Raw genomic sequence first — 26,594 nt, 5'->3', positions numbered from 1 at the left:
GGAGATTTTTTGTTTACACTTTGTAAAAAAAACAAGATCTTCTTCACTTGCCAGGCACCAAACCTATTGCTGAGGTCTGGTTCGCTTTAAACTTATCCGGACCTGAAGAACTGAATATACGAAAAGTTCATCTAGCTCATCTCTATGAACAAACTTTCTTGTTTTTGTAGGATATTACCCTAGCTATATTTATAGAGAAATCAAATAAAATGTATGCATTAATATATTATTAGTGAACACTGACTTCTCTTTTGGGATATCAATTTATATGTTAAAGTCACGTTCCAGGTTGAGCATCTTTTACATAACATATAGATTGCTTTTATAATAGAGCTTCAGACACCTTCAGGTGACAGGACAGCATTAGCAAACATACCTTTGTTAGTATTGATGGCATTGTAACAAAACGCCTGTTCTTACCTTCATTGGTCCCCACTACAGCTTTTGGTATTGGCGCCTAATCTACGACACACTATTTAGTTCCCGAAGCTACAGATGGCACCTCACCGCACAGCCAATCACTGGCTGAGGTGAGACACTGCTGAGGCCAGTGATTGGCTGAGCAGGGATGCAACATGTCATCTGTAGCTCCAGAAAATATGTGCGGCAGAGCCTTGGTGTCGATAGCAGAGGTTGCAGAAGGAATCAAGGGAAGTTAGTAGAGGCTTTTTTATTTTAGAACACAGCCTGGGCACTAAAGTTTGTTGATACACATTAGATAAAAGTCAAGCTGATTTTGCCAACATCAGTCACCATTTAAAAAGTATGTTCAGTTTTTCTTGATGGCGAAAGAAATTTGTGAAAAAGTTGATCAGCTCACCAATAAGTCCATGTGATATAGGCATCTGCTAAGAGTCCAAGAGCACTGATGCAGGGAACCGCTACTCCCCGTAGCAATAGAGACAATAGAAGGAAAAAATCCAGTAAAAGTTAACTTTTAATAGTGCACATTAAAATATACAAATATTGCCACAACGGTGGCAAGTGACATGTCACACTGAAATGGGAGTGAAACTCCGACGCGTTTCGAGCGGTCGCTTTTAGTCATGGCACTGACACCGTGCCACACGGGGGTTTATATACATACTGACACAATGTCAGGTCCCACCGTGGAACAAACTCCCTGCCTCCGTCAAACAGGATGTGACGTGGTGGACCAAAGGCAGCCAGGTAAGAGTCAAACAGTCAAACAGGTGAAACCAGGAAAAAGTTTAACCCGTTGAAAGACCCTGTGAAACCACATAAACGTGCTGTATACAAAACACATTTACTCTGATTACAGTATGCCGTAGTATAAAAGTGCAAACATTATGCATATTGTGTATAACAGAGAATTACATTTTGACTCCTGGATAAAGCCCCGTTGGGTGAAACGCGTTGGAGGTCTGGTGGGTAACTGGGGAGCGGAGGGAGTGTTACTGTTCTATGCCACTACTACATGTGTCTTTCTCTGTGATCCGTTTTGTGTGCGTTTTTAAACATATTGGTCCTATCTATTTATTTGGGACGCTGTTGGCACTTTAAATTGTTTAGCACACCTGGACACTATATATATATATATATAATTTTTACCTTCTTTTTATCTCCCCCTGCTCCCTGGTTCCCACTTCTGTTTGTCCACGCTGTGTGTGTAATTATTATATGTCTTTATATTATTCTAAATAAAATTTATTTTAGTTTATACATGGTCCGTTTTCAAGTAGTTTCTTTTCTTTTTGGTTCCATATTTAGAGTGTTTACCACAGGACCCTATACATTTATGAGCATATCTCCTTTCCTCTTTTGGTGCTTAGAGAATTACATTTAGTTGGACTCAAACGTATATGTGGAGAAAACAGACATAAAGTTTTTGTAATGTAGAAAAGCTGGTTACGCCTACATTACAAAAACGTTATGTCTGTTTTCTCCACATATATGTTTGAGTCCAACTTAATGTAATACTCTGTTATACACAATTTGAATGCATAATGTTTGCACTTTATACTATTGCATACTGTAATCAGAGTGAATGTGTTTTGTATACAGCACAATTATGTGGTTTCACAGGGTGTTTCAACGGGTTAAACTTTTTCCTGATCGTTCTAATCAGGTTTCCTGTTTGACTCTTACCTGGCTGCCTTTGGTCCACCACGTCACATCCTGTTTGACGGAGGTGGAGAGTTTATTCCACGGTGGGACCTGACATTGTGTCAGTATGTATTTAAACCCCCGTGTGGCACGGTGTCAGTGCCATGACTAAGAGCAACAGCTCGAAATGCGTCGGCGTTTCACTCCCATTTTAGAGTGACATGTCACTTGCCACCGTTGTGGCAATATTTTTATATTTTAATGTGCACTATTAAAAGTGAACTTTTACTGGATTACACCACACCGGCAGCTGGATTTGTTTCCTTCTATTGTCTCTCTTCTTTATGGCACGATATTGTCTGTCAAAAATGTGATCAACCAAGTTGGATTTGTTTAGCTGCATTTGGCTGAAAATAGAAGAGTATGGGATGATCTGACAAATTCAGATTAATATGTGTCACTTTACCTAAGCCCAGCGTATAACTGCCTGATCTACCAGTTTAGTTGATCATATTGCTATAGGATGGTTGGCATGAATGATGCCATGGAAGACTTATCATCCTTATTCTAGCCAAACAAAGCTTTTTGTGTTATATTCTAGTTGCATTCACAATAATGGCCAGTGCAAATTAAAATCCACCAGAACATTGGAAATTGTGTAACTACAAACTATTGTACAGATCATCACCCTCAGAGCACTACAACAGATTTTTTTTTTCCTGCCCGGTAAACCCCTTTTAACAGAAGACATGAGAGAAATGTGAACTATTCCCCCTCTTAAAGGGAATCTGACAGCTGTATTTACTACTAAGAGCTGCTGACACAGTTGGATAGTTGTGAGGATATAAAAGCAAACTGTACCTTTTCTGGAGCAAATGGAGGTTTTAAAACTAATTTTTTTGTCAGCAGAGTGTTAAGGAGATGGAGTCAAGTTGCTTAAAGGGGTACTCTGGTAGAAAACACTTTTTTTTTTTTTTTTTTTTTTTTTAACCCCTTCATGACCCAGCCCATTTTCACCTTCATGACCTGGGCATTTTTTGAAAATCTGACCACTGTCACTTTAAACATTAATAACTTTGGAATGCTTTTACTTATCATTCTGATTCCGAGATTGTTTTTTCGTGACATATTCTACTTTATTTTATTGGTAAAATTTCACTGATATTTGTATCCTTTCTTGGTAAAAAATCTAAAAATTTCATGAAAATTTTGAAAATTTAGCATTTTTCTAACTTTGAAAGTCTCTGTTTGAAAGGAAAATGGATATTCCAAATAAATTACATATTGATTCACATATACAATATGTCTACTTTGTGTTTGCATCATAAAGTTGACAAGTTTTCACTTTTGAAAGACATCAGAGGGCTTCAAAGTTCCGCAGCAATTTTCCAATTTTTCTCAAGATTTTCAAAATCTAAATTTTTCAGGGCCCAGTTCAGGTTGGAAGTGGATTTTAAGGATCTTCATATTAGAAATACCCCATAAATGACCCCATTATAAAAACTGCACCCCCCAAAGTATTCAAAATGACATTCAGTAAGTGTTTTAACCCTTTAGGTGTTTCACAGGAATAGCAGCAAAGTGAAGGAGAAAATTCTAAATCTTCATTTTTTACACTCGCATTTTCTTGTAGACCCAATTTTTTGATTTTTACAAGGGGTAAAAGGAGAGAAATCACCCTAAAATTTGTAACCCAATTTCTCTCGAGTAAGGAAATACCTCATATGCGTATGTAAAATGTTCGGTGGGCGCAGTAGAGGGCTCAGAAGGGAAGGAGCGACAATGGGATTTTGGAGAGTGAGTTTTTCTGAAAGGGTTTTTGGGGGGCATGTCCCATTTAGGAAGCCCCTATGGTGCCAGAACAGTGGACCCCCCCACATGTGACCCCATTTTGGAAACTATACCCCTCATGGAATGTAATAAGGGGTGCAGTGAGCATTTACACCCCACTGGCGTTTGACAGATATTTGAAACGGTGGACTGTGCAAATCAAAAATTTTATTTTTCATTTTCACAGACCACTGTTCCAAAAATCTGTCATACACCAGTGGGGTGTAAATGCTCACTGCACCCCTTATTACATTCCGTGAGGGGTGTAGTTTCCAAAATGGGGTCACATATGGATATTTATTGTTTTGCGTTTGTCAGAACTGCTGTAACAATCAGCCACCCCTGTGCAAATCGCCTCAAATGTACATGGTGCACTCTCCCTTCTGGGCCTTGTTGTGCGCCCTCAGAGCACTTTGCACCCACATATGGGGTATCTCCGTACTCAGGAGAAATTGCGTTACAAATTTAGAGGGTCTTTTTTCCCTTTTACCTCTTGTGAAAATGAAAAGTATAGGGCAACACCAGCATGTCAGTGTAAAAAATTTATTTTTTTACACTAACATGCTGGTGTAGACCCCAACTTCACCTTTTCATAAGGGGTTAAAGAAGAAAAAGCCCCCCAAAATTTGTAAGGCAATTTCTCCCGAGTACGGCGATACCCCATATGTGTCCCAAAACTGTTGCCCTGAAATACGACAGGGCTCCAAAGTGAGAGAGCGCCATGCGCATTTGAGGCCTGAATTAGGGATTTGCATAGGGGTGGACATAGGGGTATTCTATGCCAATGATTCCCAAACAGGGTGCCTCCAGCTGTTGCAAAACTCCCAGCATGCCTGGACAGTCAATGGCTGTCCGGCAATACTGGGAGTTATTATTTTGCAACAGCTGGAGGCTCCGTTTTGGAAACAGTAGCGTACCAGACGTTTTTCATTTTTTGGGGGGAGGGGGGCTGTGTAGGGGTATGTGTATATGTAGTGTTTTTTACTTTTTATTTTAGGTTAGTGTCAGTGTAGTGTAGTGTTTTTAGGGTACAGTCACATGGGCAGAGGTTCACAGCAAGTTTGCCGCTGGAAGTTTGAGCTGCAGCGCAAAATTTGCGCCATCTCAAACTTGCAGCACTCACTATAAACCTCCGCCCATGTGAGTGTACCCTGTACATTCACATTGGGGGGAGGGGGCAAACATCCAGCTGTTGCAAACTCCGAGCATGCCCTTTGGCTGTCCGTGCATGCTGGGAGTTGTAGTTTTGCAACAGCTGGAGGAACACTGGTTTGGAAACACTAAGTTAAGTAATAAACTTTCAAGTGTTTTGCAACCAAACTTAGTGTTTCCAAACCAGTGTGCCTCCAGCTGTTGCAAAACTACAACTCCCAGCATGCATGGTCTGTCAGTGCATGCTGGGAGTTATAGTTTTGCAACAATTGCAACAGCTGGAGGCACTGAGGTAGGAAACGGACAATGTTTCCCAACTAGTGTGCCTCCAGATGTTGCAAAACTACAACTCCCAGCATGACCAGACTGCCAAGGCATGCTGGAAGTTGTAGTTCGGCAATATCTGAAGGATCAGATGTTGCTGAACTACAACTTCCAGCATGCCTGGGCAGTCTGGGCATGCTGGGAGTTGTAGTTTTGCAACATCTGGAGGTCCACAGTTTGGAGACCACTGTATAATGGTCTCCAATCTGTGCTCTTCCAGATGTTAGAGAACTACAACTCCCAGCATGCCTGGACAGACTGAGCATGCTGAGATTTGTAGTTTTGCAACATCTGGAAGAGCACAGATTGGAGACCATTATACAGTGGTCTCCAAACTGTGGACCTCCAGATGTTGCAAAACTACAACTCCCAGCATGCCCAGAAAGCCAAAGGCTGTCTGGGCATGCTGGGAGTTGCAGTTTTGAAACTCTCAGAGGCAGCAGTGAGATCGCTTTACGGCGATCTCACTGCTGCCAATGAAGATGCTGCACTGCTGCCGGAAACTCACCTCCGGGACGCAGCGCAGCCAGGACCGCATGGAGGACGCCGGGACCGCTCGGGACACCGCTCCGACGGGTAAGTGACGCCGGGGGACGGGACAGGGACACTTAGCAGAGCGGTGTGTGTCCCGATCCCCGTGATCGGGACTCACACACCGCGCTGCTAAGTATTTTCATAGCGAAACGCTGCTATTAGCTAGTCAGATTTGACCAGCTGATAGCAGCGATCGCTGGGGGGGGGGGGGTGGGGGACGAAACCCCCCGTGGTCGCACGGTAAGATGGCTGGCTATCAGTGATAGCCACCATCTTTCCGGGCGCTGCGGGGTGCCGCGAGTAGCGGCAGTAATGTCCATGACGTACATGTATGTCATGGGTCGGGAACACCTTGCCACCCATGACGTACAGGTATGTCATAGGTCGGGAAGGGGTTAAATCAACTGGTGCCAGAAAGTTAAGCAGATTTGTAAATTACATCTATTAAAAAAAAATATTTGTCCTTCCAGGACTTATTAGCAGCTGGATGTTACAGAGGAAATTCTTTTCTTTTTGAATTTTTTTTGTCTTGTCCACAGTGCTCTCTGCTGACACCGGATGCCCGTATCAGGAACTGTCCAGAGCAGGAGAAAATCCCCATAGCAAGCCTATTCTGCTATTGACAGTTCCTGACACGGACAGAGGTGTCAGCAGAGAGCACTGTGGACATGACAATAAGAAATTCAAAAAGAAAAGAATTTCCTCTGTAGCATACAGCTGCTTAGAAGTACTGGAAGGATTAAGAATTTTAGAAGTAACTTACAAATCTGTTTAACTTTCTGGCACCAGTTCATTTAAAAAAAAAAAAAAAAAAAAATTATAAGTTTTCCACCAGAGTACCCCTATAAGCACGCCTCTTGCTCACCCTTACCTCCCAACATGTCCTTGACTAATGTAAAGGGCTCTGTACATCAATAATAGAGGGTCTGGGAGGGTAAGCTAGGAGGGGATCTAGGCTGTGGCACTCGGGCAGCTTTGCACCCCCTCATTGACACTTGGCTGAGAAATAAATAGGAAAGTTTAGTTTGACAACATAATCAGCTTTAGAAAAGGTACAGTTTACTTTTATGTCTTAACAGCTATCCAATGGTACCTGCAGCTTTTACATTTGACAGATTCCCTTTAACTAGTATACTACTTGCATAATTCTGAATGGACCTTTGGATGTGACTTGAGTAATTTGTGATCAACACAAGTTCCATAAACTAGTAGGATACAATCAGGGCTCAAGTCCTCCAGGAATGCATGGGAACAGAGTTCCTGCACTTTTTCCACAGCAGGAACACTGTTCCCATTAGCAGGAGTCCAGCAGGAAAGTGGAAATCTTAAGTGAGTTCCCACACTTTTTTCCCACAGGACTTGACCCCTGGATACAATTAACAGCAAGGGGATCTGTCCAAGGTGTTATCATTTAGAATGGAGTTGCTGGCCTTTCTGGTAGGCACTATAATATTGCAGTGTGCATCATGTTATCATTAATTTGTGGCATAAACTAGTCTGGCTAATAAGCATTATTCTCTGACTATCTGCTCCAAATTTCCTTTGTGCAGAAACAGGCTTGCATTCTTGTAGGTCTGGTATTCATCTGAAGTGCACTTAGCTTTATTTTCCGAAGGCCAGGTTGTGTATTAATGTTTTTCATTCTGATACGTTGGTACTCAATTAACCCTTAGACAGTAACTTTTTTTTTTTTTTAACTTATTATATTTTTAATGTTTCCTAAGTGCTGCCAGTGGCCTTGTCTGTGCGTTGATGCCCAAGCTATTGAGCACATTCGGAACTAATGAAAAGGTGATCTGAAGAAAGAAAAGTTTCCATTCACTTTTCTTTATTCCTGTTGTTGACTACCAAAAGCTTGTGCAGAATAGAATTCACAGATGCCATAATGTAAGTGTCGCTTGCTCTCAGCAGCAGGACACATAACAGCATTATTTAAAGGTGTTTTCAATTATCAGATTTTCTTTTGCACAATAGACTTCTCCCGACTTTAACACCTCTCCAGAAAGCATTTTAAATTAGCAGATTTTATTTATCACACCAATAGACATTTTGGCTGCTACACTTCTTGTGCTCTGCCTATGTAAATCTGCTTATATGAAACACAATTGCATTATGCAAATCACAGGCCAGTTTGCACTAGATGAGTGTCAAAACGTTGTCGACTGAATTATTCAGTCCCATTTCTACCCTTGTTGTTCTGTGGGTGCAAGGAGTGTTGGAAAAGTTTCATGGAGACAAAACATACGTATAGTTATTGTACATTTATCTAGACAGTTCTATAGACTGAACGACACATTGGGTAACATTTATAAAATTTAGTGTCATAGCAACCATTCTAATTGTAGTTATCATTTTCCTAGTGCTAGTTGGAAACTGGGTGCAAACATATGTCTAGAGCATTGACTAAGTCCAGACTGGCAGTCTACAAATCCTGGTATCTGTCTAATGCTTAAATATAACTGCTATAGAGGGAAAACAGAAGGTACAGCCTGTGCCACAGTATTCAACTGAACATTTATTGAATTCATGGTTTGCACTGAACCCTACAGGTGCAACAATTGTAGTTATTTAACTTGGATCCTCTTATTGTCTTCACAGGAATGATCCCAGCAATAGCGATGCCTGGTTATATAACACAGTTCGTAGATAGCCAGCACGGCACTGCTTCCCTTTCTGAATATAGAACAATGATGAAATGGCAGACTTGGACTAGGAATGCTGGAGGTGGTGCTCTGATTGACAATAGTGCATGAAGACGTTTCAAGAGAGCAGAAAAATAATCGGCAACTCACCGCAACCAGCTGAATGAAATCTTCTTTTATTTCATACTCACAAATATGTTACATGGGAAGAGGGTAGTGGGGGGACACAGGATGGTGACCAAGCTCTGTTTTGCACTGTGATCGTGCTTCCTCCGGCGAAAGAAAGGGCTGGAGAAACCATGATCACCGTGCGAAACGGAGCTTGGTCGCCATCCTGTGTCCCCCCCACTACCCTCTTCCCATGTAACATATTTGTGAGTATGAAATAAAAGAAAATTTCATTCAGCTGGTTGCGGTGAGTTGCCGATTATTTTTCTGCTCTCTTGAAACACCTGGTTATATAACACTTACAGAAATCCCACCGCACCGATATCAGCCAATCAGCGACCTGCACCAATCTGCCGAGCAACAGCCGGCCTGTAAGAGATCTCAGCACCACCGTGAGAAATCATAACAAAAATTAAAGGGGTATTCCAGGACAAAACTTTTTTTTATATATATATCAGCTGGCTCCGGAAAGTTAAACAGATTTGTAAATTACTTCTATTAAAAAATCTTAATCCTTCCAATAGTTAATAGCTTCTGAAGTTTTCTGTCTAACTGCTCAATGATGATGTCATGTCCCGGGAGCTGTGCATGATGGGAGAATATCCCCATAGGAACTGCACAGCTCCCGGGACGTGAGTCATCAGAGAGCAGTTAGACAGAAAACAACAACTCAACTTCAGAAGCTAATAACTATAACTATAAGATTTTTTAATAGAAGTAATTTACAAATCTGTTTAACTTTCCGGAGCCAGTTGATAGAGATTATATATATATATATATATATATATATATATATATATATATATATATATATATAAATTGTCCTGGAATACCCCTTTAACCCTTACTATGCTAATAGACCTGTGTAAATATACATGAAATTAAATTGAAAAATCGGACCAGAACTACCAGAATATAAATAAATAAAGACAGACAACCTTTTTTTTTGTAAAAGGCAACAACAGTTTACTGAGGGGCTATGAATAAATAACTAAATAATTTATTAAAATAATTAAATAAATAATTTATTAATTAATTTACCATATAAAACCATAAACATATATCAACTAAAAACTTCATTAACTGAATATAAACTCCCCATTTTATAAAAGAACCACCAGCTGTCCAACCAGAACATTCTGGGTGACCCCCAAAGGCACGCCTTCCTACAGGCGGGCAGCCCCAAAGCCGTGGCCAAGTCAATAGAGTTCTGCAACTCCACATTGAAAATGTCAACCCCTATTTCTGAAAAGTGAACACTATCAAATCGAAAGAGACCTGCCTCAAAACCCTCTAACTCCTTGTGTCTATATGAAAAAACCCCTAAGGAAATCATACATTTTTCCATCCCCCTATTTAGATGCTTGCGTATGTGGTCCATAAAACGTACTCTCCTGGATGACTAAGACTGCCTTGGAATTAACTCTGAGAAGACTATAACTAAAGCTGGAAACATGTCATGAATGGCAAAACATACTTGCTTAAACTTCTGGAATAGTAATGATGCGTTAACCTTGCCAACATCATTTCCCCCCCCCCCCCCCCCCATGTATGATAAGTACATTGAGGGAGGGCCAGATGCCAGCTTTACTAATGAAAAAGTCAAACACATCATCCCATCTCAAACTCCTCTCTCTCGCCCAAAGCACACAGACCTTGTTACACAGAAACCCCAAGTTCAGGCTTTACAGCCTAATAGCTGCCCGCTTCTCAGCCCAGTAAATGTAGGAATGTCCAATAATCAAAATTATTCTGACTGGCTCACCTGCAATAGAAAGAGTTAATTGATTAAGAGATCAGGGCGGATACAAATTTTGTACCTGTCTGATTTCCACCTGCCAATAGATAATGGTGTCAGAAGGGAAACCAGCCAATGAAGCCTCAGTTGCCGCGCCAATCCTAAAGGAGTAATCACTGATTTTTTTACTTGCCCAGTCCTAAGCATACCAAGCATTTCTTCAATATATATCTGAACTGAAAACTAGTAGTGATGTCCAGCGGTGAAGCCGACCATTTATTTTTTGCTGAGAGCTCACCTATCCTCAGGGCACCAAAGAATGGTAACACAAAAGCCATCTGAAAAAGCAAGGATTCATATTCATCCGAACATACTGAAACGCTGACACTTTCTGTAGCAAAGAATAATCAATGGGTCTCCTCTGATCCTTACTAGCAAAAGATAAACAGTTTTCTTTTATAACTTGCTTAACCTGATAGAAGGAATTAATAGGGAACACCCCCATCCATGTTTGTAAGAAGGCTACCCCTGCCAAAATGCTAGATAAGTGACTATAAGAAAACTTTTTTGCTCACAAACCGGATAAGAATAAAAATAAACAGTTAACCTCAGATTGAGACACAGAAAAACCTTTAGAAACACAAAAGGAGCACCAGTTAGCCCAGGACTTACTATAATCAGCATAAGTTTTTGCAGAAATTGACCTCAACGCAAAATGATGAATCAGTCCCATACTAGGCTCCATAGATGGGGTGGACAGGGGAGGCCCTCCATATCTGCCTCTGGGCAAAGCTGGTGAAATCTGCAAAACTGACCCCGTGAGAGTGAATCAGCTACAAGGTTAGTCTCCCCTTTTTATATAACTAGCCTTAACCCATATATTTAATCTAAGACAGAGTAACACCAAATGCTGGAAGAGCTTAATGACCGGGTCAGATTTTGATGAAAGACAGTTGATGGCAAATGCTACCCCTTTATTATCAGTATTTAATATGATGTGTCTATCCTTGAAGATTGTACCCCAAATCCCTAAAGCAACAACCACTGGGTATAATTCCAGTAAGACAATATTAGATGTAAGCCCTGCCGATATTCAACTAGATGGCCAGGGTTTTGCACACCAGTGTCCTTAGAAGTATGCTCCAAAGCCAAATGAGCCAGCAGCATCTGTGTACACCCCAATCTGGGCTAAGTCCATGAAATCTGCCTGCCACATTGATGACCCATTAAATTTTGAAAGAAACCCCGCCCACAGGGACAGATCATCTTTCAGAGCCCTATGTAAACGGATATGAGGCTTGGGAGACTTGATACCTCTAGTTGCTGAATACAGTCTTTTAGAGAATACTCTACCCATTGGGATTACCTTTGATGCAAACACAAACATACCAAGTACTTATTGGAGCACCCTGAGCGTCACTTTCTTTCTAGACATTAGTTTGATGATACCAAGCAACATAGATTGGACCTTATCCTGGGGCAGACTGAAACTCATTTGCAAACTATTTATATTAATACCCAAAGTACCAACTCTTTAACCCCTTAAGGATGCAGGGTTTTTCCGCTTTGGCATTTTCATTTTTTCCTCATCACCTTCTAAAAATCATAACACTTTCAATTTTGCACCTAAAACTCCATATTATGGCTTCTTGTTTGCGACAGCAATTCTACTTTGCAGTGACATTAGTTATTTTACCAAATTATCCATGGCGAAGCAGAAAAAATGTCATTGTGCGACAAAAAATGCCATTTTGTAACTTTTGGGGGCTTCTGTTTTTTTTGTCAAAAATGACAGGTTATCTTTATTCTGTAGATTTATATTGTTAAAATGATACCCTACTTATATAGGTTTGATTTTGTCGTACTTCTAAAAAAAAATCATAACTACATGCAGGAAAATGTATACATTTAAAATTGCCATCTTCTAACTCCTATAAAACTTTTTTTTTCCACGTATGGGGATGTATGAGGGCTCATTTTTTGCACCCTGATCTGAAGTTTTTATCGGTACCATTTTTATATTGATCTGTCTTTATGACCAAAAATACACAATTTTTTTGCGCGTACGCCATTGACCTTGCGGATTGATTAATGATATTTTTTAATAATTCGGACATTTCTGTACATACCACATATGTTTATTTTTGTTTACAAAGTTTAGTTTTTTTTTAAATGGGAAAAGGGGGAGATTCTTACTTTTATTAGGGAAGGGGTTAAATGATCTTTATAAACTCTTTTTCACACTTTTTTTTGCAGTGTTATAGCCCCCCCTCCCCCCCCTCCCCCTAGTGGCTATTAAACTGCACATACTGATCTCATACACAGATCATTGCCGTGTCAACACGGCAGAGATCAGTGTTATTGGCGGATGGCTCTAGATTTCAGGCTTGGAGCAATCAATCGCCGATCGAACGCAACAGATGCAGATAAAGGGACCTCCGTTCGTGTTATAGCTGATCAGGACATTGCAATTTCACCGCGATGGTCCCTATCAGCCAGACTGAGCTGCCGGGAAGCTTTCACTTTCAATTTAGATCAACTTTACACGCCTAAGTGTTAAAGGGGTATTCCAGGCAAAAACTTTATATATATATATATATATATATATATATATATATATAATCAACTGGCTCAGGAAAGTTAAACAGATTTGTAAATTACTTCTATTAAAAAACCTTAATCCTTCCAATAGTTATTAGCTTCTGAAGTTTTCTGTCTAACTGCTCAATGAAGATGTCACGTCCCAGGAGCTGTGCATGATGGGAGAATATCCCCAGAGGAACTGCACAGCTCCCGGGACGTGAGTCATCAGAAAGCAGACAGAAAAAAACAACTCAACTTCAGAAGCTAATAACTATTGTAAGTATGAAGATTTTTTAATCAAAGTAATTTACAAATCTGTTTAACTTTCCGGAGCCAGTTGATATATATAAAAAAAAGTTTTGGCCTGGAATACCCCTTTAATAGCGTGCAGCACAACGATTGGTGCTGCACGCTATTAGCCCAAGGTCCCGGCATTCATTAGCCACCTGAGCCGACCCAGTATGACGCGGGGTCACGGCGTGACCCTGCATTATATACCGGCACCGGGCACAGGGCTTACAAGTATGCCCTGCATCCTAAAAGGGGTACTCTGGTGGAAAACTTTTTTTTTTTTTTTTTATCAACTGGTGCCAGAAAATTTAACAGATTTGTAAATGACTTCTATTAAAAAATCTTAATCCTTCCAGTATTTATTAGCTGCTGAATACTACAGAGGAAATTATTTTCTTGGAACACAGAGCTCTCTGCTGACATCACAAGCACAGTGCTCTCTGCTGACATCTCTGTCCATTTTAAGAACTGTCCAGAGTAGGAGAAAGTCCCCATAGCAAACATATGCTGCTCTGGAAAGTTGATAAAATGGACAGAGATGTCAGCAGAGAGCACTGTGCTCGTGATGTCAGCAGAGAGCTCTGTGTTCCAAAAAGAAAATAATTTCCTCTGTAGAATTCAGCAGCTAATAAGAACTGGAAGGATTAAGAGTTTTTAATTGAAGTAATTTACAAACCTTAAGGACCAAGCACATTTTCCCCTTAAGGACCTGGTCATTTTTTTGCACATCTGACCACTGTCACTTTAAGCATTAATAACTAGGGGATGCCTTTACTTTTCATTCTGATTCCGAGCTAGTTTTTTTGTGACATATTCTACTTCATGTTAGTGGTAAATTTTTGTCGATACTAGCATAATTTCTTGGTGAAAAATTGCAAAATTTGATGACATTTTTTTTCATTTTTCTAACTTTGAAGCTCTCTGCTTGTAAGGAAAACAGACATTCCAAATAAATGATATATTGATTCACATATACAATATGTCTAATTTATGTTGGCATCATAAAGTTGACATGTTTTTACTTTTGGTAGTCATCAGAGGGCTTCAAAATTCAGCAGCAATTTTCAAATTTTTCACAAAATTTTCAAAATCTGAATTTTTCAGGGACCAGTTAAGTTTTGAAGAGGACTTGAAGGGACTTCATATTAGAAATACCCCCAAAAAATTACCCCATTATAAAAACTGCATCCCTCAAAGTATACAAAATGACATTCAGTAAGTGTGTAAACCCTTTTGGTGTTTCACAGGAATAGCAGAAAAGTGAAGGAGAAAATTCTAAATCTTCATTTTTTACACTCGCATGTTCTTGTAGACCCAGTTTTTTTTTATTTTTACAAGAGGTAATAGGAGAAAAAGCACCACAAAATTTGTAACCCAATTTCTCTCGAGTAAGGAAATACCTCATATGTGTATGTCAATTGTTCAGCGGGCGCATTAGAGGGCTCAGAAAGGAAGGAGCAACAATGGGATTTTGGAGAGTGAATTTTGCTGAAATGGTTTTTGGGGGGCATGTCGCATTTAGGACAGCAGAAAACCCCCCACATGGCATACTATTTTGGAAACAACACCCCTCAACAAGGGGTCCGGCGAGCCTTAAAACCCCACAGGCGTTTGAGGACTTTTCGTTAAAGTCAGATGTGTAAATGAGAATTTTTTTTTTTTTACTAAAGTGCAGTTTTTTCCCCAAATTTACCATTTTTAAAAGGGTAAAAATGCCCACAAAATTTGTAACCCCATATCTTTTGAGTATGGAAATACCCCGTGTTAGGACGTGACATGCTCTGCGGGCGAACTACAATGCTCAGAAGAGAAGGAGTCACATTTGGCTTTTGGAAAGCAAGTTTTGCAGAAATGGTTTTTGGGGGGCATGTCACATTTAGAAAGTCCCTGTGGTGCCAGAACAGCAAAAAAAACAAACAAAAAAAAACATGGCAAACTATTTTGGAAACTACACCCCTTAAGGAACGTAACAAGGGGTACAATGAGCTTTAATACCCCACAGGTGTTTGACGACTTTTTGTTAAAGTTGGATGTGTAAATGAAAAAATATTTTTTTCACTAAAATGCAGTTTTTTCCCCAAATTTTACATTTTTACAAGGGGTAATAAAAGAAAATGACCCCCCAAAATTTGTAATCCCATTTCTTCTGGGTATGAAAATACCCCATGTGTGGACATCAAGTGTTCTGCTGGAGCACTACAATGCTCAGAAGAGGAGGAGCGCCATTGAGCATTTGAAAAGATAATTTGTTTGGAATGGAAGTCGGGAGTCGTTTACAAAGCCCCCCCATTGTGCCAGAACAATGGACCCCCACACATGTGACCCGATTTTGGAAACTACACCCCTCACAGAATTTAATAAGGGGTGCAGTGAGTATTTATACCCCACTGGCATTTGACAGATCTTTGGTACAGTGGGCTGTGCAAATGAAAAATTACATTTTTCATTTTCACGGACCACTGTTCCAAAAATCTGTCAGACACCTGTGGGGCGTAAATGCTCATTGTACCCCTTATTACATTACATGAGGGGTGTAGTTTCCAAAAAAGGGTCAAATGTGGGGGTGGTCCATTGTTCTGGCACTATTGTGGGCTTTGTAAACACACGTGGCCTTCAATTCCGGACAAATTTTCTCTTCAAAATCCCAATGGCACTCCTTCTCTTCTGAGCATTGTAGTTCGCAAGCAGAGCACTTGATGTCCAAACATGAGGTATGTTCTTACTCAGAAGAAATGGGGATACAAATTTTAGGGGGCCTTTTTCCTATTTTCCTTGTGAAAATGAAAAATGTTGGGTAACGCCAGCATTTTAGTGAAAATTTTTTTTTTTTTCATTTTCCCATCCAACTTTAATGAAAATTCTTCAAACACCTGTGGGGTGTTAAGGCTCACTATACTCCTTGTTACATTCCGTAAGGGGTGTAGTTTTTTTTGCGTTTATATCAGAACCGCGGTTAAATCAGCCACCCCTGTGAAAATCACAAATTTTGGCCTCAAATGTACATAGTGAGCTCTCACTCCTGAGCCTTGTTGTGTGACCGCAGAGTATTTTACGCCCACATATGGGGTATTTCCGTACTCAGGAGAAATTGCGTTACAAATGTTGAGGGGCCTTTTTTTGCTTTTACCGCTTGTGAAAATAAAAAGTATGGGCAACACCAGTATGTTAGTGTAAAAATGTAATTTGTTTTACACTAGCAGGCTGGTGTAGCCCCCAACTTTTCCTTTTCATAAGGGGTAGAAGGAGAAAAAGCCCCCCAAAATTTGTAGTGCAATTTCTCCCGAGTACGGAAATACCCCATATGTGGCCCTAAACTGTTTCCTTGAAATACGACAGGGCTCCGAAGTGAGAGAGCGCCATGCACATTTGAGGACTACATTAGGGATTGCATAGGGGTGGACATAGGGGTATTCTACGCAAGTAATTCCCAAACAGGGTGCCTCCAGCTGTTACTAAACTCCTTGCATGCCTGGACAGTCAGTGGCTGTCCGGAAATGCTGGGAGTTGTTGTTTTGCAACAGCTGGAGGCTCTGTTTTGGAAACACTGGCGTACGATACCTTTTTCATTTTTATTGGGGTGGTGGGGGGGACAGTGTATGGGGTGTACTTGTAGTGTTTTACCCTTTATTATATGTTAGTGTAGTGTAGTGTTTTTAGGGTACATTCACACTGGCAGACGTTTGCGGTGAGTTTCTCGCTAGGAGTTTGCGCTGCGGCAAAAAATGTGCCGCAGCCCAAACTTTAAGCATAAAACGTACTGTGAATGTGCCCATGTGAATGTACCCTGTACATACACATGGGGGGGGCAAACCTCCAGCTGTTTCAAAACGACAACTCCCAGCATGTACTGACAGACCGTGCATGCTGGGAGTTGTACTTTTGCAACAGCTGGAGGCACACTGGTTGGAAAACCTTCAGTTAGGTTCTGTTACCTAACTCAGTATTTTCCAACCAGTGTGCCTCCAGCTGTTGCAAAACTTCAACTCCTAGCATGTACTGATCGCCAAAGGGCATGCTGGGAGATGTGGTTATGCAACAGCTGGAGGTACGCAACTACAACTCCCAGCATGCCAAGACAGCTGTTTGGGAATGCTGGGATTTGCAGTTTTGCAACATCTGGAGAGCTACAGTTTATAGACCACTGCACAGTGATCTCCAAACTGTGGCCCTCCAGATGTTGCAAAACTACAAATCCCAGCATGCCCAGACAGCGAACTGCTGTGTGGGCATGCTAGGAGTTATAGTTTTGCAAGATCTAGAGGGCCACAGTTTAGAGATCACTGCAAAGTGATCTCCAAACTGCAGCCCTCCAGCTGTTGCAAAACTACAAATCCCAGCATGCCCTAACATCTGTCTGGGCATGCTGGGAGTTGTAGTTTAGCAACATCTGTAGGGCTACAGTTTAGAGACCACTGTATAGTGGTCTCAGACTGTAGCCCTCCAGATGTTGCTAGTCAACTCATCGGCTTCCATAAGATCCAGGGTGCCAGCCGCACAACATCGCCGCCCGCCGATTATGGTCCCCGATTGCTGCCTGCTGCCATCGGATGGGTAAGAGCATCTTCGGCGCCTGTCCTCTGTCGGTTTCCCCGCTCTGCCCTGCCTATTGTGGGTGGGCAGAACGGGGAAACCGAAAGTTAACCCCCTTGCCCCCGATCTGCTATTGGTCGTGGCTTCTTGATGACCAATAGCAGGGATAAGAGGGGTGGTACCCCTGCCACCTCACTCCTATCCCTTCAGGGGGATCGTGGGTATCTTGGACAACTGCGATCCTCCTTACATTCAGGGTCATCATAGACCCGTATGACCTGGAATCGGCGCAAATCGTCGGTGTGAATTCAATGGCGATTTGCGGTGATCGCCGACAAGAGGGGGGTCTGGGCATTTGCGTGGGGTGTCTGCTGATAGATATAGGATATGCCCTGGGTTCTTAACGATCTAAAACCCAGGGCGTATCCATGGGTCTTTAAGGGGTTAACATTCTGGCACCAGTTGATTTTAAAAAAAAAAAAAGTTTTCCACCGGAGTACCCCTTTAAGATGTTAACCGGCAAAACTGTCTTTTTATGCGCTAACGGGATGCCAAAACTACTGCAAACATTAACAAAGGTCTCAAACAATCTAAACACATCCTTACTGAAATCAGAACCCAAGAATAAAAAATCATCTAAATAGTGTAATATGTAACCGACTGGGCACTCCTGCTTCACTACCCACTCTAAAAAATAGGCAAAAACTTCAAAATAGAAGCATGACAGGGAGAATCCCATAGGAAGTGCTTTATCAAAATAAAACTTAATATCAAACTGAAAACCCAGAGAGTTGTAACCAGATTCCCTAAACGGTAACAGTCTAAAAGTGGATTTGATATCTGCCTTGGCTAACCATGCTCCATTCCCAGCTTCCCTTAACAGGGCCAAGGCAGAGTCAAATGACGCATATTCCACCGCAAATTCCTATTGATTAGTGTTAACCTCATCATTCAGTGCATTATTGGCAGGGAATGATAAACGGTGGATGAGCTGGAAAGAACCCGACTTTTTTGGCATAATGCCAAGGTGGGACAACCTGAAATTGCTAAAGGGAGGGGAATCAAAAGGCCCTTCAACCCGGCCTTCAGCAACTTCTTTATTATTTTTTTTTCCCTGACAACATCTCTATGTTGAGTGACTGATTTCAAATTGTCCACCCAGACACAGCCGGAACCAGAGAACTCAGGGACAAAAAATCCCTTGGAAAAATCTTCAATCAATAAATTAGCTATCCGTGTGTTTGGGAACTTGTTTAGATAGGGTAACATGTTTTTGAGCTTCACTGGCGTTGATGCTGCGTCAAAGCATCTCCCTACTGAATGGAATGTGCTGGGTGGACAAGTTGATTTTTTTAAAGCATTTGTTGACTTGGTGATTTCCGGCACAGTGAGTCCACTAATACCTATATTTACAGTTTTCCTGCCACTGGCACTGTCCATCATTGAATGCAAAGCATACTACTTTGCAATAATTTCTCTGACCGATGACAGGCAAGCTGCGAGACCTCTGGGGGAGCATGAGCTTAAGCCATTTGCCCACGTCCTTTTGTCCCCATTTTACCTGTGTGTGCACTCATAGCTGCTGTCTAAACATTTCATCATATGATATCTAAGCAGACCCGCCAAAATTTCTGTATGCCTCTAGCAGAATATGAAGGTGCTGGAATAGGGCGGTACACAGGTGGGAATTCTTTTCCCTCCTTACTGCGGCAAATATGCGGAATGCTTGGACCCAATTATGAAATGTTTTGACCATTACTGGATGCTTCTTATCATCATCATTTTTCCTATTATCAGAAGTAGTAAGTGACTGCTCTTTGGAAGATGGTAAAAGGAAAAATATGTCTATATATTCCCCTTTTCCTATTTTTTTCTTTAACAGCTGGCAAGAGATGAAATCAAAGAGGTGATACTTCACAGGTCAAAGCCTCCTTCATACATATCCCAGGAACAACACTGGATGGAATCACACCACTAACATTACTAGGTGTATGTTCTTTAATAGCAATACTGTCCAGAGTAGGAGCCCTGACACCCTCAGAAAGACTGTCCTGGCCCCTAGCTGAAACCACTACATCTTTAACTGCTCAGTTAAGATTATCATTGTTAGGTGCTGGTAGTCTGACCAAAGCTGCACTAGCAGCAGGGGGCAGAGAAGCATTAACTTCTCTATTAGGCATGGCAGCAAACATATTAAAAATTACTGCCAAGCCAGAGAAAATGTTCTGCCCAGGTGTGGTGGGACCCATCCCCCCCCCCCCCTCGGCAACCCTGTTGTGGTCCAGTGACTGTAATGCAGGCACATATTCACCACCCAAAGCCCTCTGAGCTGTGGCTGAGCCCAGCCTGTCCTTCCTCCTTGGCGATGCTGCTCCTGGTGACTGGGTGGGTGGGGCGGAAATCCTCTTGGCAGCTACCTGGCTGGTGCTGGCTTCCACTGGCGATGCTCCTCTTCTTTTGGACCGGGTGGTATTCTGGGAGTAACGCAGAGGGAGATGGTCGGCCACAACTTCTGACGTCACCTCCAGCACGTCGATATGACGTAGCTCTGCCTCTTCTTCCGGTCGGCTTCCCGGTGGGGTCCTGCATGGCAGCAGCAGATGGCTCCTGGATCGGTGGGTGAGCTTCTTCCACAGTGGGTCCCGGGTGATCCTCCAAGCATTGGGTAAGCCATTCCTCACAGTCAGCCCCTGCCGCACGCTCCAACAACTGCAAATATCCTTGGCCGGAGGAAGCACACTTAGTGTGCGAAACAGGAGCTCGGTCGCACATCACTATCCCCCCACTACCCTCTCCCTCTGTTATATTGTAATGTGAGTATGCTTCAATAAAGAAGAACATACCAGCTGAGATGGAGAGTTGCCGATTTCTTCTCTTCTCTATGAATACCATATGAAAATCTCATTGTGTCAGAGCACCACCAGCAGCACCCAGCTACACCGACGTATATCCAACACATTAGTTTCCTCTATAAGCACAGTGCCGTGCTACTTCTTGTATGAACGGAGAATGTAGGGGGTTGGGGGATTTCCATGACCTGGAGATTACAGTCCTGGCCGCTATCATCATAAAGTGTAATAGTCTCGCTGAATTTATCGACAATGAGGGCGGAATAATGGAAAGGAGGGTCAGCTCAGGAGATTTGACAAGTGGATGTGAAACTAAGCAAGACATTGTGTCTAATATCCTAGACCAGAATGAATCTAGGGCCGGACATGTGAGTCAAATGTGTGTCATCGTACCCCTCCCTTCCCCACACCTCCAACAGTCACTTGGAACCCCCGGGTAAATTCGGGATAGTAATGAGGGGACCCTATACCATCTGGTAAGCACCTTATAGTTTGTCTCTTGAGCTTTACAGGAAATTGTCGATCTATGACATAAAGAAAGTGCTCTCCGCCACTCCTCATCCGCCAAAGGATGTCCCAATTCTTCCTCCCAGGAGGCCCGGAAATAAAAAGGATGGGTAGCAAAATTGTCTAAAAATATAGCGTAAAGAGAGGTAATCAGTTTACTAGGGGGTGACGACGAGGTGCAGAGGCGCTCAAATCCGGTCAGGGATCGATGTAGAGACAAAGTGCATTTTTGGGTATGATAAAAATGTGATAATTGCGTGTATTGGAATCGTAGTGCAGGGGTCAGAGGGGAGTCGCCAGCTAGTTCTTTTAGGGGTCTTAGACCCGTTTCCGACAGCAAGGAGGGAAATACTGTTCCCTCAGACTTATTAAAAAATAGAAACGTGTTAGCATACTGGGCCAGGGGGAATGCCTTGTTGCCAAACAAGGGGGTGAGGGGGCCATGTAGAGGAATTAAGTGTGATCCTCTCAAGTACGTGGAACGAATTCGGGATATAGAGTCTATTATCGGAGGGTAGTCAATTGGATTACAAATCGTCCGCACACGTGGGGCCAGCCATAGTGTGGCTCGTGGGTCCATGCCCGAAATCTCATATTCCAAGGATACCCATTGTTTACCATTGCCATTGTAAAAAGAGTCTAGCACTCTTGATAGAACTGCGGCTAAATAGTAAGAAAGTATATCAGGGAGGGCCAGACCCCCCCTCCACCTTCCGTCTAATCAGAATGGATCTGGCCAACCTAGCGTGTTTGTGTGCCCATATGTAACACGTCTGTAAGTATAACAATTCTCTAAAGAAGGTACGTGGAATGTGTATCGGCACTCCGGCAAAAAGATATAGAAGCCGTGGGAGTATATTCATCTTGAATATGTTAACTCTGCCCAACCAGGATATATCAGCCCTTTCCCATTTTGTCAGATCCTACTTCAAGGTGGCTAGAAGAGGGGGGAAGTTCAACCTGAAGGTATCTGAGAGATTTGCGTGGACATGAATTCCTAGGTATTCTAGGGACCTTACCTTCCACTGAAAGGGATACGATGCCTGGAGAGTCCTGACTAGTGTTGAGCGGCATAGGCCATATTCGAATTTGCGAATATTCGCGAATATATGGATGAATATTCGTCATATATTCGCGAATATTCGCATATTCGTAATATTCTCGATTTATATGCGAAAATTGGCATATACCTTAATTAACATAAGCGAAAATTCGCATATGCGAAAATGCGCACACCGGTCTCACACAGTAGTATTAGAGCCTTCTTTACACCACACAAGCTGGAAGCAGAAAGGGATGATCACTGTGATGTGTACTGTGAAAAAAAAAATTTAAGTTAAAAACCAAAAAAAAAGAATATTCGTAATTACGAATATATAGTGCTATATTCGCGAATATTCGCGAATTCACGAATATGCGATATTCGCGAATAAAATTCGCATTGCGAATATTCGCGAGCAACACTAGTCCTGACCACATGTGAGGGAAGGGAGACATTAAGTGCCTCACTCTTAGAAGGATTCAGTTTATAATTACTGTGTATGGCAAACCTACGGATAGCAGACATAAGAGAGGGCAGAGAAGTGATTGGGGAAGAGAGAAATAGGAGAAGATCATCAGCATATGCCGAGCATTTTCAATGGTACGAGAGGAGCTGTAGACCCATAATGTCCGGATTTTGACGAATGTCCACAAGGAGATGCTCCATACATAGGACGTATAGAAGGGGGGGAAAGGGGACAACCCTGTCTCGTGCCATTGCAAATATCGAAGGGGGTAGACAACCGTCCGTTAATTCTAATCTGCGCCTGTGGATGGGAGTATAATGACATAATACGTGATTTCATAATAGTACCTAGACCGATCTGAGAGAGTGATGCTTCCAGAATCCACCCGATCAAACGCCTTTTTGGCGTCCAGCGAGAGTAGGAACATGGGAATCTTATGCGTGCGGGCACCATGGAGCACAGAGAACACTCTAAGGGTGTTATCCCTGGCCTTCCTGCCTCGAATAAAACCTACCTTATCAGGGTGGATGAGGGACTTCATGTGTTCAGCTAGTCTATTTGCTATAAGTTTGTCGAATATCTTAGCATCACTATTAATTAGGGATATTGGGCGGTAACTGGGACAGAGGAGGGGGTCCTTCCCTCCCTTTGGAATTACTGTTATGAAAGCCCTCAAAAAGGTTGGAGGCAGGGGAGTGTTACTGGAAATGGAATTTAGTGCACTCAATATGGGGGTTGAGAGTTTAGGGCCAAGAGTTTTATAAAATTTAGTGGAGTAGCCATCAGGTCCCGGGCTCTTGCCCGACGGGAGCGATGAAATTGTCGTTTTTAGTTCTTCCGTAGAGAACGGGGATTCTAGGAGTTGGATCGTCTCTTGCGAGAGCGTCGGAAGAGCCGTCTCAGCCAAGTAACGCTCCAGTGACGGATAACTCGTCGTTGAAGAGGTCGGGACCTGAGACTTCGGGAGGTTGTATAGATCGGAATAATAGTTGCGAAAGGCAGATATCAGTAGTGAGGTGGGCGGTCGTACCCGAGGGTGTGCGTATAGCTGGGACAAAAAGTGTGGATTTCTTTGCTCTAAGCGCATTAGCTAGCAGGCGTTCGGACCTGTTTCCCCACTCGTAGAACATTTTACCAGTGATTTGTTTGTAATATCTATGACTTTTATTCAACTGTTCTAATAATTCATGGCAAACCCTAATCAATTCACAAAATATTGAATCCTGCTGGGATTTTTTATGTTGAGTCTCTAGGGTCTGTAGCGATTGAAAAAGACTAGTCATTTTGGCTGCTGCTTCCGTCTTCCACCGACCTCCACGTTTCATCAGAGTGCCTCTCAATACACATTTGAGTGCTTCCCATTTCATCATGGGGGAAGAGGGGTCAGAGTGATGATCATGTACAAATTTGTTGATATTTCCCTTCAACTCCTGGAGACAAAGAGTGTCAAGAAGAAGAGATTCATTCAATCTCCACATGGAGTGGGGTTTAGCAAAAGAGGGAAGAATACAGGGGCATGATCTGATAATGTGATAAGTCCTATTTTAGCTGACGTGACTGAGGTAAGCAGGTGGTGAGGACAAAAAATATAATCTATTCTACTATATGACTTTTGAGGGCAGGAGTAGAAGGTATAGTCGCGTTCTTGGGGGTTAAGGGCTCTCCAGGCATCACAGAGCTGGAGAGAATGTAGTTTTCGCTTTATGGCCCGAAGTTTGTTGGGGGATATGTAAGAGCGTCCCGATGAGGTGTCAGCTGAAGGGAAAAGGGGGAGATTAAAGTCCCCGTCCAAGAGAATAGGACCCGTGGCAAAAGACACCAGGCTATCCAAGGTTTTCAATAGAAAGGGAATCTGGCCCTGATTGGGAGTGTAAATTGAAGCTATTGTAATATTTTGATCCTCTATTTCACAGTTTGCAATCACAAATAGTGCATTGGGGTCTGTAAATGACGATTTAACAGTGATGGGTAATGAACGGTGGAATGCTACTGATACTCCCTTGGTCCGAGTCTCAGGGTTGGTGCTATGTATCCATTGAATGTAGTATCTATCAGTGGTGGGTGTCCGCTCTTAAAATGGGTTTCTTGAATTGTCAGGATATGTACCCTTTGTTTGTGCAGCGAATATAGGATTTGCGCTCTTTTTTTCTGGGGTATTAAAGCCTTTCACATTTAGGGAGGCCAATTTAATGTCAGCCATCATGTGTGTAGAGATATAAGAGGTCGCACTCACCCTCAAACTAGAGGCAGCCGGTTCGTCCATCCCACGAAGTCCCACCCAGATAATCGAATCAAAAGGAATCTGCAATGAGCAAAAACAAGACAGTGAGAGAAGGTAAGAAAGAAACTAGGAAGAGATGAGAAAAGCAACCATACAGTCATGGAAGCAAGGGGACTAGAAGATATGGCCATAAGGGCCTGAGAAGGTGTCGGATCCTGTCTGACCTGTGACCTATCGGGGGGTGAGTGGGAGAAGCGCCAGGAGGGAAGCATCAGCGTGGCAAGCACAATAGTGCAAAACACATAAAAAAATAGCATGTAAAAAGTAGGGGTAGCGGTCATGGCCTTAGTATTGCTAAAGGGGCCTCTACTCCACTGGGGAGGATGAGGCACGGAACAAAATGGGTTATTATTTATTCAAAGAGCAAATATGCTCATTTGTCAACGCAAACTGGGTAACAATCGGTGGGGGGCAGAGCAGTAAGGGAAAAGAGACATGTTGGGGTTAAGCGGTGCATAAAAGGGTACTCAGTGAACAATAGAAACATAGAAGCAGTCAACACATTATAATCTTGCAACCTTAAACCGTTTTATATATTCAAGTATGAGGGCTCTGAGGAGCAGTGCACAAGTAAACTAATTGAAAGTTCAGTGACTGTACTGGAGGCAGTCCATTAACAAACCACTTTACAGTAGAGATTCCTCACAGTAGCTACCTATAAAAAGGAAAGATACAATATACTTATGTTCTAATTGGGAGTCAGGTCTTCCTCATTTGCCTCTGTGGCTGTGGAGGCAGGTATTGGTCAGTCGCCTGTCGTCTTTGTGAGTGATGTTGACGAGGAGGTGCCGAAGATAGCAGTTGTTGTGGGTTGAAAAGATGATCCCAGTCTGGGAGTGCGACAGGAGGGAGTCTGAACGTTTTCAAAAATCCTTGAAGATAATCTGGGCGGCGGAGGGTAGCTGTCGTGGTTCCGTGTTTCGCCGTAAGGGAGAACGGATATCCCCACCTGTAGTTGATTTGGGCATTCTGTAGGGTTAGCAGTAGCGGGCGGAGAGCCGCACGAAGCTTTAGGGTGCGGAGTGACAAATCTGAATAAATTAGAATTGCAGTTCCGTTGTAGGTCAGGGTTTTAAGGGTGCGCGCCTTGCGCATGATTTCCTCTTTTTGTTGAAAGTGATGCACCCTACAGATAATGTCTCTGGGCTTTTTGAGGTCCGGATTTTTAGCCTTTAGGGCGCTTTGAGCCCAATCCAGTTCTAGAGGGCTATCAGGGGGTTTCTGAAGGATCTCGGTAAAAAGTTTTTGTACAGCACCTTCAATGTCTTGAGGAGAGACAGTTTCCATCAGCCCCTTAATTCTAACATTGTTTCTATGGTTTCTGTTATCGATATCATCCAAGTGTTCCACTGTTGCCATCTGTTGCTGTGAGAGGGTTTTTGTGGTTTCTTGTAGTGACTGAATTTGTGAGGTTACCGAGGTACGGAATTCCTCCACATCCTTTACACGAGTCTTTAACTTGGTGACCTCAGCTTTAACAGGTTTGAGGTCCTGCTGCCAGGCTGATTTCAAGTCAGAGGCCATGGAGAGCAGGTCCGTTTTGGAGGGTAGGAACGCTAGAAGCGCCTGTAGTTCCGGAAAATTCTTAAG

General features: G+C 42.4%; 1 long non-coding RNA gene across 1 annotated transcript in view; it reads right to left on the bottom strand.

Annotated features, from left to right (window-relative positions):
* LOC130275941 (uncharacterized) overlaps positions 1-25,026 on the bottom strand; it is a 55,028-nt gene extending 30,002 nt beyond the window's left edge. The window contains exon 1 of the long non-coding RNA XR_008844964.1: positions 24,957-25,026. This is a non-coding gene — a long non-coding RNA (uncharacterized LOC130275941). The remainder of the gene's footprint in view (positions 1-24,956) is intronic.
* Between the last annotated feature and the right edge of the window lie 1,568 nt (positions 25,027-26,594).

This window comes from Hyla sarda, chromosome 6 (genome assembly GCF_029499605.1).
Source record: "Hyla sarda isolate aHylSar1 chromosome 6, aHylSar1.hap1, whole genome shotgun sequence".
Classification (NCBI taxonomy): domain Eukaryota; kingdom Metazoa; phylum Chordata; class Amphibia; order Anura; family Hylidae; genus Hyla; species Hyla sarda.
Note: the sequence above shows the minus strand (reverse complement) of the source record. Positions and strands in the feature narration are given on the sequence as shown.